The sequence below is a fragment of the Trachymyrmex cornetzi genome, unplaced genomic scaffold (assembly GCF_001594075.2).
Source record: "Trachymyrmex cornetzi isolate Tcor2-1 unplaced genomic scaffold, Tcor1.1 scaffold1331, whole genome shotgun sequence".
Lineage (NCBI taxonomy): Eukaryota > Metazoa > Arthropoda > Insecta > Hymenoptera > Formicidae > Trachymyrmex > Trachymyrmex cornetzi.
In genome coordinates, this window is record NW_017295908.1 from 62,007 (window position 1) to 68,609 (window position 6,603).

The window sequence follows — 6,603 nt, forward strand, 5'->3', positions numbered from 1 at the left end:
ATAAAAGGGCGTTTAAAGTTTAAATTCTTAAAGATTAAAATTATCTCGGATACCGAAAACATCCATTTTCTGGCGAATAGAAGCGGAATTCGGAAAAAGCCCTCGTAGCGCTTCTAAGAAGAGCAAATGCGAAATCCTGACGTGATTGGTTTGGCAAAATAATAACGGATACCGAAACATCTATTTTCTTGCAAATAGGAGCGGAAGTTGGAAAAAAAGCCCACGTAGCGCTTGTAATGCTGGATTCACATTGCATCCGATTTACGTCGTACGACGCTCTGCAACCAATCAGAAACAGGATGATACGAAGCAAAATCCATCGGAATCCTGTTTTCTAAACTAAATGGTTCCAGAGCGTCGTACGACGCACATCAGATGAAGTGTGAATCCAGCAAAACACCTGCCGCGCGCTGTTGCCTCCTGACAAAGTGGATATGAACTACATAGCAAGGTCCACTTTTCTGAGGGTACAGGCGTCCACTTTTCAAGGTTGCAGGTGATAAATCAATATTTGATTCGTATATAATGCATGCTGTTTACTGTTATAATATTTATATTGTGATTTAGGCGAGTCGCGGCAACGAAAATCGGTCTCTCGGTCGGTCAATCCGCCATTGATCTCCCCCACCGTGTAGAAAATACGCGGGAAAATGCGATTTTGTTCCACACCTAATCACTCTCATATTTTATAATAACGTAAAATCAAATTTACCTTGATGCGCTCCAGTTTTCTGCGTCGTATCGGTCAATACGAGATAAGAGCGGTTCTTTAGTCAAAAGTCCGCTCAAGCTTTGACTTTATATATTACACTTTAATCAGGTATAAATGTTTCATGAATTATTTTTAACAGTTGTACTTTAATATTTTTATGCACAGAATAATTAATTAAATCAATTGTTTAATCATTCAAAATCAAAATATGTAAAATGTTAATGTCTAATGTCTTTTTGAGATGTGTGCGTGTGTTTATATATATATATATATATCTGGATATATATAACATTACATAGTTATGTATGTATATAACTCATACACAATGTATTAAATTTAATTACACTGTTAGAAATGTTCTTAAATTTCATTACACTTTAAGTTACACAATTTGAAATTAATTTCATATGACATTATATCAAATTTGATGTGTTTATAATTAAAAATACGTACTTGTGACAAAATATAGAATGGCACTCCCCCCCCCCCCCCCCACCCCTCTTAATTAAATTTTGAAGAGAGTGTTCTGTATTTGTAATGTTTACTTTAAAATTAAATTCATGATAAATTCGAAGTAAATTTGAGATCCGCAGACTAGTTATATCTACTGAAAATGCAAATATATATTTAGGGAAGGCTAAAAAATATAATATTTCTAAAATAATTTGATTGAATATTCTCAGTATGCGCATTGATAAACATTAAAGTTGTCATACATAAATTGACGTAAATGTGTTTAATATAAATATAAAAATTAGTTAAACCGTAAAATCTATACATTTTATTATATTGTTAAATAAAAATGTATTTTACAATTCGAATTATTTGCATTTTACTTTTACACAACTTTAAACCAGAATACAAAAACTTTAATACAGTTTTCGTCAGGGTCATCTTAAAAATTAATTCAAACAGCGTATAATTTCGATCGATCTTTTATTGAAAATTTGTATCAAAATTTGTATTGAATTTCGTGGGTCAGCCGCCTTCAATTGGGAGGATCCGTTCGATCTAGAGTCGCAATTGACACAGGACGAAATCCTGATGAGGGATCAGTTTCGTTTCTACTGCCAGGAGCAGCTCCTGCCGAACGTGATCGAAGCGAATCGAAAAGAACACTTCGATCGGGAAATTGTAAAGTAGATGGAACAGCTCGGGGTGTTGGGCTGCACCATGAAGGGTTATGGCGGCGCCGGGGTATCCTCAGTGGCTTACGGGCTCCTCGCCAGGGAAATTGAGAAAATCGACAGCGGGTATCGATCGGCGTTCTCGGTGCAATCCTCTTTTTCGATCGGTGAGATCTACATGTTCGGCAGCGATGCTCAAAAATAACGATTTCTACCTAAAATGGGTGCGTTTCTTAGGATAGAATTCTAGGGTAGTATTACGTTCTCTAATTTCTGAATCGTATAATTAATACAATAGCTTTGAGAATAAATTAATATTATTGAAAAGGGGAGCATAAAAACAACGCAAGTTTTAATGAAAACATATAATTAGTAATTATTATTAAATAATAATAATTGTAGAATTAATAATAATAATAGTTATCATGATGAAGGATCAATCATAGTTGAAGATTATACTTTACATATTGATTGCTTGACTGACTAATTAATATGTTCTTTTATATATAAACCATATAGTCAACGATTTGAAGTTGTAAATATTAAATTATTATAAATCTTTTATCTCTAACAACATAAGTAAAAATTTCTCTATTGTTGTGAAAATCGTAGATTATTTAGATACAAGATAATTAATAACTATTCTAAATTGTGTAAGACTATTATTCTAAATTGTATCAAAAAATTACCAGGTTCTAGAATTTTATATAATTATTTATTTTCGATAACTATAAGAAACAAAGCGGAAATAAAATATTTAATTTTTACATTACTTATGAAAATTAGATCGACAATTAGATTAATTAATACAATTGTATAAGTTTGCTAGTAAAATTGATTGAATGACGATTACCGTTGGAATTGTGGGCGATAGCTTCCAAAGTGTATTCCAGTTTCCGGGGAAAAGATGGGTTGTTTTGGCTTGACGGAGCCCAATCATGGTAGTGACGCAGGAGCCATAGAGACTAGAGCCATTTACGACTCCGATAAAAAGGTCTACAAATTGAACGGCAGCAAAACATGGTTAGTACTTTCCATTGTTTCTTTCATGATTGAGCGCAAAAGTCAGACTGTCGAATCTCGTTTAGGATCACAAACCCGCCTGTCGCCGACGTGTTGATAGTATGGGCGAAATGTGATGACGGTCAGATCCGTGAGTTCGTCATCGAGAGAGAAGCTGCGGGAGATCGGTTGTCTACTCCAAAGATTGAAGGGAAGTTTTCTCTAAGAACGTCCGTCACCGGCATGATTCTAATGGACAAAGTAATCGTGCCAGAGGAAAATTTATTGAACGTTCAGGGATTCAAAGTAAATCTTTCCAATAAACTAGAAGGACTTATCTTATATATAATACATCCTTGACCAAAAGTATAAAGCACCTCCACAAAGTGATGTTCTACATCTAACTGAAAATAAATTAAAAAAACAGTTTTATTGAAAAATAATATTTATTTTTATAAGTTTTTGTATGTTGTTAGTTTCCCTTTCGATTTTATTACAGCCTTTTTCCAAAAAAATGTAAATCAAGAGGGTGTTTTATATTTATGACTAATGTTGTATCACACGTTCTTATTTTTAACAATAATCAATTGACTATAACGTTTTCCAATACATATAACGTAAAATAAATTAAAAAAACAATTTTGCTAAAAAATAATATTTATTTTTATAACAGTTTTAGTATTTTATTTATTTCAATACTAGAAATTTAACTGTCTATTACTGTCGGAGCTGGATATTCGTTGCTTTTTAATAATTCAATCTTGAATTATTAATATATACTATATACGAGTATGTACTTGCATATATACCATATTGTAGTCTTTTTCTAACTGCGCGCCGAATTGTTTTTCCGGACTAAATAAACGCAATTAAATCTACTCTAGTAATCGCGAATTAAATTGACAAGCAATTTAATAATTTGATGTTACCATCAAGCATCATATATTATAAAGATGTTAATATATAAAAACTGTTAATAAATTTATTGCGAAAAATATTACCTCGACCGGGACTTGAACCCGGATCTCTTGTAAACCGTACGAGCGTCCTGAGCCATTAGACTACCGAGGCAATATTTTTCGCAATAAATTTATTAACAGTTTTGATATATTAACATCTTTATAATATATGTTGCTTGATGGTATTATCAAATTATTAAATTGCTTGTCAATTTATTTCGCGGTTGCTAGAGTAGTTTTAGTAGATATATCTACTAAATAGAAATCAAATATCTCAGACAATGATATATGATTGTAAAACAAGAACTTTAAGAATAAGAATATTTACTTAGGTTTACGATTTTTTAAAGTAAAAGCGTAACTTCTACCATAGATGTGTCCGTAACGAGATGTTATAGCAGACTGAGCGGTAGTCTCAGTCTGCTGCGTGCTCAGACATATTTACGTGTGTCTTGCATGTTTTGTTTTTAATGTAGCATCAATTATTCTACTTACACCTATAGTCTACTAATTCCGGTCTCCTATTTATCAACAATAAAATTAAATATGTTTTTAAGGTGCAATCTTATTTTATAACATTTTTAGAAGTTCGTTATTACATTTACAAAATTTTCTAATTAAAAAGTTCGTATGTTATAAGTACGAAATACGCTCATTTATTTTAGAAATATCATGAGTCAATATCTTCGAAATTAATTATCTTTTTGGAAATAAGTTTTAAAAGTATACTTTATTCACTTATTGAGATAATGAGACATATTTTACATATCTTTTATTATTTTTAATACTACAAAAACTACAGAATTTTTTAGTACTCTAAAAATTAAATTCTTTTACTTACATAGGATTTTTGAAATGACCGATTCAATTTATACATGTCCAAATAATATAAAGTCTAAAATCGAGACATGAGACAATTATAATACGAATTTGGACCAATGAGAATAAATTAAGTAAAAGAAATCCCCTTTATTCGGTCAAAGCAGATGTTAAATGTTTCGATGTGACATTTTTTAGACGTCAACAAAGTTCTTTAAACCGCCTTTCAGTCGTTTTTATAACATTTTACGTCCAGATTTAGAACTTTGTATTGTCTGCGTAATATCGTAATAAAAGCGTGCGAAAACACTGATGATCTAAGATGGGTGAGGAGGACAGACCGCGACATGCGCATCGCACGTAATACATAATCGGGGCAGTATATTTTTACAGCTCCTAGTTATAATTTGAGCGTCAAAGAATTTTTTCCGTTAAAACTATCTGCAATATAGTGTGCAATGGCTTAACCGCTGTTAAGTGTACTAGTAAATGTAAAGGTCTCTGTTGGCCTTGTAGGGGTATAATAATTTTAACTCATGCGCATGTCTCGGAGTGGACGCAGATCGAGAGTTAACCCTAATCGGCCCAAGTGAACGGATTTTCGACGTTGAATTTGATTGTTGACTGTATTCACAAAATGTAATGTTCGGCTATAAAAACGGTTATATCTTATGTTTTCGAGGTCACTCTATCGATTGCCGCTGAAAAATTTTCAAAAAAATGACACCTAACCCCTATTTTTCAAAGAAATAAGGAAAAAATCCTGATTTTTCATTACTTTTTTTCTCTTTTTCTATATTTCTCGGCAGGAAAACATTTTTTTATCACTCCAAAGTCTATCAGAAAAGTGTTCTCGATACCTAAGGAATAACATGATACCAAAGAAAAAATTTTTTTTCCAAATCGGTGGTTTCAAAATGGCCGCTTACGGAATCATTTGTTTTCAATTTCTGAATATCGGTATTTACAATTCTTCTTTCTTGCTTCCAAGGTTAGATTGTCATTTTAGGAACTTTTCGAGGTCGTTGAACACGATCTCGATGTCAAAAATACAAAATTCAAGATGGCGGATCCAATATGGCGGATGTCTGACGCTTAAACTATAGTTTCTTACCGGCTGAGACGGAAAGTACTCACAGGGGGGGTTTCGGGGTTGCTGAGAACGATCTTGATGTCCAAAATACGAAATTCAAGATGGCGGATCCAATATTGCGGATGTCTGAAGTAAAAATCGTTTTTTCTTGTCGAATAAATCCAAATTTCCTCGAATGTCGCGACCGCGCCTGGTGACGACGAGCCTAACTACGTCGCTTCACGGTAAATAATGACACATTTTACTCAGTTTGAATTGAAATTTCACGTTACACTGAAAGTGGATTTCTTCAATCTTTCCCCATATACACTTTTATACATAAACTGAATCTCTAATAAAAATTAAAAAAAAAAATTATGAAAATGCAAACAAAAAACATGAAAAAATGGAAACAAAATATACATAAAATATAAAAAATACAAAATATGCATAAATATGAAAATAAATACAAAAATAAATATAATAATAATAATACATAAATACAACAAAATACATAAAATACGGAAAATACAAAAAAAAATTCTCAATTGTGTCTACCTCCACGCGGTGAGAATCGGGCAACGTTCAAATTGCCAATCAGAAACTCGAACATCAATGTTATTTCTCGTTTCGTATAGGATTCTGATGCTGATAAAGAGAAACCAAAAATTAGAGTAGAAAGTATTAAAACTTAAACGAACATATTTTTTTAAATACTTATCGATAGTTCTTTTAACTAAGTTATTTAATTAGTCATTGTTAGTAGAAATATACAATTATAATCAAATGTGCAAATAAATATGCAATAAAATCCGCTTCAAAGGTAATCACAATTATACAATTGTAATCTTCTTAATTATTGTACAAAGATCTATAGCGATATAAGAAATAGTTTAAAAAGTCTTTTGCTTG

General features: G+C 31.9%; 1 pseudogene; it reads left to right on the top strand.

Moving 5' to 3' along the window:
- Positions 1-6,603, top strand: part of LOC108770777 (glutaryl-CoA dehydrogenase, mitochondrial-like) — a 73,329-nt pseudogene that overhangs the window by 58,366 nt on the left and 8,360 nt on the right.